At 56.1% G+C, this 10,697-nt stretch overlaps 1 long non-coding RNA gene across 1 annotated transcript; it reads left to right on the top strand.

Moving 5' to 3' along the window:
- Positions 1–5,669: 5,669 nt before the first annotated feature.
- Positions 5,670–9,162, top strand: LOC134475857 (uncharacterized). The gene is made up of 3 exons (XR_010047186.1): positions 5,670–5,846; positions 5,960–7,340; positions 8,280–9,162. It is a non-coding gene; the product is annotated as an uncharacterized LOC134475857 (long non-coding RNA).
- Positions 9,163–10,697: the final 1,535 nt, after the last annotated feature.

Here is a 10,697-nt window from a genome sequence, read left to right as displayed (position 1 = left end):
TGCAGCAGCCACAAGGGATCTCAAGAAAAGGGAGCACATAGTTGTTAATTTTTTTCAGGAGGAATCATTGTTGTAATAGGGTTAACCCATCAGCGGCTTCTCCCAGCTCCTGGATATGACTCAGCATTTCCCTGCAGGAGCCCTGGGATGCTACCGAGCATTCGAGTGTCCCGGCACAGACTGAGATCTGAGGGTCCTGCGGACCCTAAAGCCAAATGTGGCCCATTTGGCTTCTCCCTGGGAAGCATGCAGGTCCTCCACCCTTGCTTAGTGGAAATCTAGAGCTTCCCTGCCCAGCACCCATCCCCAGTTCTCTGAGTGACAGCTCCGGGCTGTGTTTGAGGGACTTTCTTCACCCCTGACCCACATCAGATGGTCAGTCCCCAATCCACATCTCCCTGAGGCCATTGCTAGTTTACACTGGTGCGGTCAAAGGGAGCCTCGGGGGACCCCGTAGAGGGGGTGCCTTCTGCACTGCTGTCTGCAGCAGCCCTTTCCCAAGAAGGGCAGAGTCTGCCTCTGAACACTGGTATACCCGGGGGCCTGGGCAAAGAGGGGAAAGGTCGAAAGTGTCTCCCCAGGGAAGCCTGGAGTTAGTTCTCGAACTCAAACCTGCACAACTCCACGCTCCGCTGAGTCCTGTCAGTGCCTGCAGCCCTCCAGAGCAGGTCTGGGCCCCGCAGAGAAGGATCCAGCTGGACCTGCCCACTGTCCTGCAGCACCTAGGGCCAGTCTTCCTCCAGGCTTTGCCCTGCTCAGTCTGAGCGTCTACCCCTGTCCCGAGGGTGAGCTCTCCCTTGCCAAGAAACACTGCAGTTCTCCTTCAGGGAGGAGCTCCCTGTGACCCCTGCGGTCTCGGGGCGGCCCCCTGCCCCCAGTTCCAGGTGTTTCCGCATCTGCCCGCAGCAGCCGTGCTTCTTCCAGTAACATCTGTTACCAAGTGCACCAGCAAGCATCTCTTTGCTTTCTTCCCACAATTTTTTTTATTTTGAAATCATTGTAGATCCGCACGCAATTCATAGGAAACAATGCAGAGACCCAAGACCCTTCCCTGCCTGTCCACCGTGCCCTGTTACCAAAACACGGCCAGAGCACGGGCCTTGGCACCACCTAGTAGCTTTATTCAGACTTCAGCGGTTTAGATCTGTGGGGCGAGCTCCAGATCTTCCCCATTTGAGATGGCATGTTTGCGGCTGGCATGACCTTAAGACATAGGCACTGGAGCAATCTATAAATCAAATCTGAGGGCTCCGGGGACACCCCAAAGAGACCGAAGGTCATTTCCATAGCAGCTAACAGAGACACGGTTTCTCTACTCACAAGATTTCTGACCCCAAACGTGTGGCTTTTTCATCCCAAGAAATTCTCCAGCTGTCTGTGGCCCCAGGTGAGGTCCCATAGTTTGATCAACCTTAAAGACAATTGTTCCCTTGGTGGCTGCACAGAAGAGAGGGAGTCCTGTAGGAACCAAAGCTCGGGCATCCATGCAGGTCGTTAAAAATAATTTTTCTGAATTAGCAGGAAAAGCATCAGAGGATTTTTGATCCCATGGAGGTGGTCCAGCAGAGGAGGGACTTTTGACCGTCTAGAGTGCTGGGGGACCATAACTGGTATCTGAGGAGAGGGCTGGACCTCGTGGAAATGGGGACAGGAGGTTTTAGTAACAAGGGCACAAAGAGACCGTTCTTGGCTGCTTTGTTATCCCACGGAAGAGGAGGCCTGGGGCACAGAGGGGAGCAGAGAGGCAGTCGGGAAGCCAGCAGGAAACCTGCAAGGAACATGAGAGAGGAAATGGAGCTCGATCGGTGCCAGGCAGCTCTGAAGGTCCAGGCGACTCTTAAAAGTGATTTAAAAGGTATTTTCTGAGAACATCAGCCTTAGACGTGGAATGAACTGGGGGCAAATCCAGGGCAGCTTCTAGCATGGCTCAGTTTCTCCCTCTGTAAAATGGGGGTGGGGAATCTACCTGCAGTGTTGTGGCAAAGGTCAAGAGAGGTGGTGCATACACATCCTGGCACTGAACAGGACACAGGAAGCTTGGCCAGCACAGGGAGTCTGATTTCGCCCACCCTGGTCCTTCAGCTCTGTGCCTCAAACCCCCTGGGGTCTCCCACGGCTCCCTGGAGGTCAGTTCACACTTGGCTCTTTCTGATGGGATGGACACTTCCTTCAGGGGACTTCAAGTCTCCTTGCTTATGAGTCTCTGTGACCAGAGTCACCCGCCGGAAGCCGGAGAGGAGATGGAGACTGGTGAGGGCAGTGCCTGTCCCTGCCCCTTGGCCAGCCAGTGGGCATGGGGCTTCCTGATGCGAGGAACTGGTAGACCTTGAGCCCACCCGCCTGCTGAGGCTGGGTCTTTCATAAATAAAATCAAAGACAGCTGTTGAGGGTCGGGAGGTGAGGAAATTGTAAAATCAATAGGCCCTGACATCAGAATTTACTATGCCCTCTGAGATACTGAGAGGAAGAATCTGGATCTGAAAACATTAGCATTTCAAAGGAGCTCAGGCGCGGTCCTGGTGGGGAAAGATTAGATCATGGAGCAATTGCTGAAATTTTAGCCTTTTGCTGCCTAGACAATAACTCCTTGCTGACATCCGATGGATGGGACCGTCTTGGGCCATTTCCAAAGCCAAGAAGAGTCAAGAAATAATTCTCCCCTCGGCTCCTGGCACCAGCCAGCCGACTTGGAGCTGCTTTTGTGTTTGGAAGTCTGGTGATGATTTAATTATTGACTTACAGTGAGATTTTGTTTTCCTGAAAGGAAGACATACACCCCAGGGAAGGGTCCACGGGCTGTGCAGGTCCCAGACCCCAGGCAGGTCTCTGGAAGGAGCCAGGTGGGTGCTGCGTAGCTCCATGTGGGGAGCCCCCTAGCCAGGTTGTTCCTAGAGACAGAGCGGGAGGACTCAGTGGGACGCCTGGGGTTCCAAGCCTGTCTGTCCAAGTCATCTCACCCATTCCTCAACTACGGGGTCCCCCCACCCCTGTTCCCTGATTTTGTGGAGTGTCAGCTACACCAAACCACAAGCAACCCCACGGACACAGGTAGGGCACCCCCCCACTCTCCACTCTCCCCGCCCACATCTTGGCTTTGGGTTCCCCTGTCTAACTAAGTCCCCACCATCGTAAAGATCCACTGCATCAGTGTCCTCCCATGAAAAGCACTGACCTATAGGTCCCCTGTGTCCATCAGGACTTTCTCCATGTAGAGGCAAAGAGTGAAAACATTTTGCTTTGAGCCCGTTGAGCACTGTGCAAGCTAGAAGCTCCACGGAGCATCCAGGATGCTCAGTCTCTCCCTCAGCCTGGATTCCTTGTAAGCTGGCCCATCACACTGCACAGGGCACAGAAATCATCAGTCTTTCACTCTTGGGTGCTGAGAACCAGGGAAGAGGCCCTCTTGGGCAGGCGGAGCTGAGTGCGTGGCGGTCGCAGTGAGAGAGGGGTTGGTTACTTGTGACAGAAGGACAGCCCTGGAGCTGTTGGCAAGCAGGGTTCCCCTTGAACAGAGAAAACATGGGGCTGCGTCAGGAAAGCCGTACGTGCTCACCTAGGGAAGGAGTACCAGTGCGGGCGAGTATACCCGAGCACGCTTAGTTCAGGGCGTGCATCTCTGAGCCTTTTCGGTGTAAGCTGCACATTTCTGCACACTCAGTTCAAGGACACAGAGCACTTTTTACCCCGCAGTATGGGGGATTGGATCCAGGATCTTCACACTAAGCTGCATCTCTAGCCCTTTCCATAAACAAAAAAGCATTTTTTTCATTATTAACTCTTGTGATCTCGCTAATTGCTAAGTTGCTGTGGCTGGACTCAATCTCTCGGTCCTTCTGCCCCAGCCTCCAGAGTGCTGGGGTTACAGGGACACGCTGCTAGTAGCTTCTGACTGAGCGCGCCATGTCTCTAGGAAGTGGACTGAGGTTACTTGGAAACAAGAGAGAGGCTGGGGAGGACTGGGATGCCCTTCCCTGTGTCCAGACCCTGCCTGGTGAGAACCAGTCACCCTGTGCAGAGGACTCTCTCAGAGGGCTGACCCATGAGCTCGCCTGGCCTTGCCCTGGACTGAGAGCTTCCCACAGGTCGGGCCTGGTGAGCATCCATCTGTGCAGCCCCGAGCCCAGGGCCTGGCTGGTGCAGGGGGAGCTCTCGAGGTACCAGGGGGCTGAGTTTGGGAGACAGCACCAGTGCATGCAGAAGTGAAATCTGCAGCCTCCCTCCTCGAGGTTTTAGGACTGGAGGCGCCAGACCAAGAACCAGGGGACGTGGGATTCAGGAAGTGGGCTGGGAGGCAGCCTTTGGGGTTCAGCTGAGGGTCTCTGGCTGCCCCTAATAGCTTCCCCTGTGCCTTGCAGGCTTGGATCTTGGAATTGAAAACGTTGTATGCCCAGAGCGCACCCCCTCCCCGTCGATGCCCGGGCAGTGCTCCTTTTCAGCCTTCTCTGAAGGAGGTCAGCAGCTGCACCCCAGCCCTGAGAAATCACAGACGGCCTTCATCCCTCTCACTCCCCTCTGCCTGGACCCCTTCCTCCTCTGTTAGAGGAGCAAACCCCAACACAGAAGAAGCAACACATGCGCTGACCACAGGCCTGTAGCTGGGGTCAGCCAGAAAGGCCAGGAAGAGTTGAGGCGGCCTCTGTCCCAAAGCCCAGAGGCACAGAGAAGGCACAGAGGTGCTCCAGGGCTTGGGGCTGGGCGGTGGTGGTGGCAGGTGCGTTTCCTACCCAGACCAACAAGTCTATCAAGGGAGGGGCGGAATGTACTCAGGCACCTGTGTGCCAGTAACGGCCAGGATCAAAAAGTGCCCACATCCTGGGTGGGCTCATGCCCAGAGGCAGTGTAGACTGAAGGAGGGGTGCTCTATCAGCTTTATCGACTACACCCAGATGTGGGGATCGGAACCTCCCAGTCCTGGAGAGACACTCAGCCAGCAAGGGAGGAACCCGGATCCGGATCAGGGAGTGCCGGGGAGCCAGGAGGACCACTGGGAGGAGCATCAGGTCTTCCCAGCTCACAAAACACAACAAAACACCCATCTCCCACACACCCTTTGGGAGAACTTGTCTCCCAAGGGCCGGCTGTGGATAGGTGGATTTCTTAAGCCCTGTAATTCAGCCCATCAAAGTCTGAGCATCCCAGCAGCCCAGCCAGGTGGGCGTCTTTTCTGGGCTTATTTGGTCAGCATTCATCTCACCTGCTGTGAGTCAGCAAGCCCGGCGGAGGAAACCGCCGCAGGGCTGCAGGACTGTCTTTTGGTGTCCCTCCTAAGGGGGCCCAGCGGTGGCAGCCATGGGCAGCGAGGGCACTGGCACATAGCTGCCAAACCTAGGCAGTCCTCAGGGAAGAGAGAGACTCGGTTTATGTGAACTGTAAACAGTGTTGCTGGGACTGCTCGTAACCAAGTATGTTTAGGGCTGTTTAATGGGGCAGCAACTGGCATGTTCCTATAAACCATGCGTGACACTGGGTCAGCTCAGCAGACACCTGACGTACAGAACTCCAAACAAATAATCGGATCTGACAGGCAATGTTTCCAGCAAAACCCAGGGAAGTACCTCCTCAAGTGGAAGGGGGCGTGCCCACAGACACTGGTGTGATTCAGAGTCTAGGTCTGTTTACGTTGCTGGCTTGGGGACAGTGGAGAGAGGGACGTGGGTTTATGACTTTGAACCTGCAAAAGAATCCTGAGAGCAACACCCTGGGAGAGGGGTTAGTTTAGTGCCAGCCCCAGCGAGCCAGGGAGGAAAGATGTCCCTGTCCAGGGCTGAGGACAGAAGGGACCCCTGGTCCTCGAAACTGTGTTGTGTCCTGAAGTCCTTCTAGGTGACCCTCTGCTTCAGACCCAGGTACCCAAGGCAAGTCTCTCTGGGCTGGTTGCACGGAGGGTGGGGTCTCTATCAGCAGCTGTCTGATGGCCAGCCCCAAAGTGGCCTCCCTGGTCAGCCAGTCCTTCCCACAGCGGCTGCTGGCTGGGCCTCGGATGCTGCCCTGTTCACCTCCTTCTGGAACTGGCTTCTCCAGCCTCATGAAGATTACAGAAACCCTCGTGGTGAAGGAAGCCTGAGCTGGTTTGTGCTGCGTTGCTTGCAATCTGTCAAAAACTGGCAGTGCTGCCCTCCTCTGTGAAGTGGGCACTTCCCGATAATATTGGTGTGGGGCGTTCCCTGGGTTCCCGGGGTGCATGTAGCTCCAGGACTTCTCAGATCAGGCTGGGGACTCCTTAAAAATGACAATACTCTGCAGGCTTTGTCTACGGAGCAGTGTCTCAGCTACCAACACTGCTACGTTAGAAACAGAAAGCGATGCATCTTCCGGCACAAGGATCACAAGCGCGTGTCCCCTCCGTTAGCAGGGGGGCAGTGGTGTCCTCGCTCATCACAGGCCGCCGGGAAACACCCCTGTACTCCCCGGAAAGAAGAGGCTCTCACAGAGTCGCAGCTTAGTGCTGTCTCGGAAGTGGTTCCAACCCCAAGGCCCTGTAGGGCACCCCAGGATCTCTGGGCTCCGCACTTGGAGAATCACCAACCTTCGTAGGTGCTTCCCCCAGTTTCACAGCTAAAGTCAGAAATAAAAGGAAGTGGGGCAGCAGATTTGAACCCAGATCCTGGGTTTGAAGCCTAGCGCACACCCGCCCCCAGCTCGGTGAGGAGCTAACCGGAGGGAGGAGGCGTGTCCAAACTGTCCCTGGACATCCCCGCCACCCTGGCACCTTGCATGAGCAGCTGCCCCTCCTGGCTTCCTAAGTCCCTAAGCTGCCGTCTGCCCCAGGCCTGGCTTGACACCAGGGCCCAGCCAGGCTGCTACCTGTGGTCTCCAGGGGCTTCTGTGTGGAGCTCCGAGGCTGCCAGGTGAGCCTTGAGCCTCGATTGCTTTCCAGTCCCTTCTTGGGGGGGGGGTGGCTGTCCACCCTGAGGACAGGTGGTGCCTGCCCTGTGGTGTGGATGTCACCCCTGTTGTGTGCTGTGCACAGAAGCCTCTGCTTCTCAGGTTCAGCCATGTCCCTGAACCCCACCTCCGAGGGGCAGTTCTGCTCCGGAACATGTTACTTTTCACCTCTAAACTCCTGCTTCCTGCTCTGTACAATGGTGTCACAACAAAAGGGCCGCCGTGCTCTGACCGCTGCCCACCTCGCCGTCCCCGGTCTCCTCTATCCTGCCATCTAACCGGCTCACTTCCGGCTCCCCGAGTGCCGCTGTCCCCCAGCTGGCAGGTCCTCCCCCAGCTCCTGCCCCCACCTCGGAGTCGCCCTCAAGTCTCAACCAAGAATCCGCTTCCTTTGCTGCCCTGGCTGGAGGCAACTCTGCAGGCTGCAGGAAGAGGACACCTTGGCGACCGAAGTGGTAATTATGTGATTTATCTATCGGCCCTCTACACCTGCACTCTCTGATGCACAAGCCACTAGCCACAAATTAACTTAATTAGAATTAAATAAAATTCAAAATTCAGCTCCCGAGCGTCCCTGTGTTAACCACTCCACCGCTGTCATTTAGTGTGAGTCGCCGGATCAATCGCTGGTGGCAGCACCAGGTTCCCCGTGTGAGGGAGGCATGGCCAGAAGGAGGTGCGGGCCAGCGTGGTGAGGCTCCCCAGCCCTCGCCCTCCAGGGCCTCACAGATGCCTCCATGCAGGCTCTGTCAGCAGCCAGGCCCAGCCCTGACCCAGCAGGGGACCCAGGAGCTTTCCGGAAAGAGAATTGAAATGCAGAAGCAGAGCCAGGGACTCTGAGCGCCCCCCGGGGTGCAGCCCAGAGGGCAGTGGCTCCCCCACCGCGAGCGCTGGGCCCCAGCACCAGCCCAGGGCCTGGCGGGACAGCGGCCTCCCCTGTTCCTGCTCCTGCCCTCATGCTGCATGAGTTCATTTTGGCCAGACCCAGGGGAAGTCAGAGGACAAAGGAGAGCGCTTCCTTCCTGGCTGCGTTTGGGTCCTCCTGGGGTTGGGGATGGAGTGGGACCAGGTAGAGAATCATCAGCCCAGGATGCGTGGTGCTGTTCCGTCTAAACTGTCATCTCTCGGGGAATGATGAAATGGCACAACTGCTGCACTGTCCCAGAACCCTGGGAGGCTGAGGTAGGGGATATCAGGTTCAAGTCCAGCCCAGTCAGCTTAGGGAGTTAGTGGCACCCTGTCTTAAAAAGTTTAAAACTTCAAAGGAGGCAGTCAGAACAAAGGTTGTGGATTCAATTCCCAATGCTGTTGATACATAAATAAATACATAAAAATTTTAAAGGTCAGCCATCCTTCATTCCTGCAAGATTAGATGACCGTGTCATTGTTTCTAGGTGCCAAGAGGTCCCGGTTCCGGCCCAGGCCCGTCTCTCCTGCACCAGCTCCCCCAGCCTCCTGGCCTCCTCCCGGCAGCCAGCCTCAGTTCCTGTTGCCCTCAGAACCCTCCTGGGCGTGGCCCACGTGACCAGGCTTTGGGATGGCAGAGAAAAACTGAATCTGGCGCGCCAGTAACATCCGTGATTCCACACAGCTTGAGGACTCGGAGAGCTCCCCAGGCCACCGTGCTGGATGGGGACCCGCAGGTCAGCAGAGCCTGAGGTGCTGGGACCCCACCTGGCACCTCTACAGCTGCAGCCGCCTGTCCTACTAAGTCAGCAACAGCCGATCCATCTCGGCTTCCTCCTCCCAACCCTGCCTGCTCGCTGCCACCCCAGGACCTTTGCACTCACTGTCCCCATCTGGTAGTCCTTCATGGCTCCATAACCCCTTTCTGGAGAGGAGCTCCTAAAACAAGTCTCCCTAAATGTGGAGGACCTCAGGGGACCATCCGCAGGAACTGCTCTGGAAGGACCTTGTGCTCTGGAAGTCCTTGGGTCTAGCTCAGTATGGAGCAGGGACAAAGGGCAGTGGCCAGCTGGATGAAAAGACCACGAAGGGGTCACTCTGCTGCCGGCCCTGGGCCCCACCTCCTGCAGGGTTCTTATTTGCCCCCCAGGAGTCCCATACACTCCAGAGGCAGATGAGGAGTCACGGGTGCTCTGAGCAGGCCAGGGAGAAGCCTGAGCTGCTGCATACGTTAAACGCGGCTGTGTCGGGCGCCAGCAGCCTCGGAACCAGGCCGGAGCGCGCGGCCATATGGGGATGCGGTTGCGGAAGAAATATTTATGAAATGGCTTTTCCCAATGTTTAATCTACAGCAGATGCGTCTGAAGTGAATCTGTTTGGCTTGGCTCTCACTGCGGGGAGGAGCCAGTGGATGTGGGGCCTCGGAGACGGAGGGGAGGAGACAGGGCTGCCCAGAGATGCCACTGTGACTCAGCTCTGGAGGAAGCCCTGGGGTGCCTGGGGACAACCCTGGCTGGGGGAACGCGGGGCAGGGAGAGCAGGAGGAAGTTCCCGAGGACCCCCCACGCTTGACTTCCTCTTGGGAGCATTTCACCCGCCCCTGGAATGATGAACCGAGGGCTGCGTTTCTTCCTAAGAGTTACGGGAGGGAACCGGGGTCATCGTTACATTTGGGAAGACGAGAAAACAATCCCTTCTTGAGAGTGCTTAACAACACAGATGTTTCTGGAACCAGAAGGGGACCGGCCAGTTTCCTGGCTTCTTCAACTCCTGCTCAGTGTCCCTCAGTCACTGCTGCCGTGGCTCAGGTCCCTGACAGCTGAGCCTTGCTCCTGCCTCAGGGCCCTTGCACAGTCTGCTCCCTCAGCCCAGCAGCTCCTGCCTGCCTCTTGACCACGTAACCCTTTCTCCTCTCCAATCCCACATCGTTTTCTCAGTGAGGCACTGGGTGACCTTTGAAATTCAGAGGAGATTTGCTCCCATGGAAACTTGTGCTCCTCTCCCCTTGTCCCTCTTGCACTCTGAACCCCATTTCCATGAGTGTGATACACAGCCCTGGTGTGCCTCACATTAGGCACCTTGCCCACCTCAGGGCTTCCACATCTGCGCGATGCCTGGCCCAGAGGAGGTGCCTGGCCAACACTTGCAGCTGGGATGGACAAGGCAAAAAGCCGTAAGGGCAGGTGGCCCCAAATGGGCACACAGGACAGCAGTGGTGCAGTTTGCAGACGCTGCTGGGTTCCCCTCGACCTGTAAGGGCCTCCCACACTTGTCCTGGGTGTGGAAGACAGGAGGACGGTCCCATCCTGGGACCCATGGCTATGTCACCTTGCATGGCAAAGGGCCTTGGTGGGGGGGACTCCATGAAAAATCTCGGGAGTGAAAGTTGTCTGGATTCTCCAGGTATCGGATGAGCCCAATACGGATATGAGTCGGTAAAACTTAAGACACTCTCAACCTCACTAATTGTTCAGGAAATGAGGCTGTGGTGGTGTAGCCTATAACCCCACACTCAGAAGCCTGAGGCAGGAGGATTGCTTTGGGCACCAGCCTGAGTTATGTGGTGAGTCCAAGGATAGCCTGAACTGCATAACGCGACACTATCTCAAAATAAAATAAAATAAAATAAAATGGAATTTAAAACACAAGCAAAAGCTCGTCCATGTCGGTGAGAGTGCAGAGAAAGAAACACCTTGTATGCTTGCAGTGGGGACCTAAAACGTTGCCACCACTGCAGGAAATGTTCTGGTGACTCTTCAGAAAGTCAAGGACACTCACCCTGGGTGTCCCTCATGGCGAAACAGATAAACATCACAGAGTGACAAGGGCACCGGTCCACCTCAGAAAAGAAGGTGACTGACACTCACCACAGCAGGGTGGACCCCAGTTACACTAGTGAACTAAGC

This window comes from Cavia porcellus, unplaced genomic scaffold (genome assembly GCF_034190915.1).
Source record: "Cavia porcellus strain 051 isolate PalLab524CR breed Dunkin Hartley unplaced genomic scaffold, mCavPor4.1 scaffold_5, whole genome shotgun sequence".
NCBI classification, from domain to species: domain Eukaryota; kingdom Metazoa; phylum Chordata; class Mammalia; order Rodentia; family Caviidae; genus Cavia; species Cavia porcellus.
The sequence above is the reverse complement of the archived record's forward strand: the minus strand, read 5'-3'. Positions and strand labels throughout refer to the sequence as shown.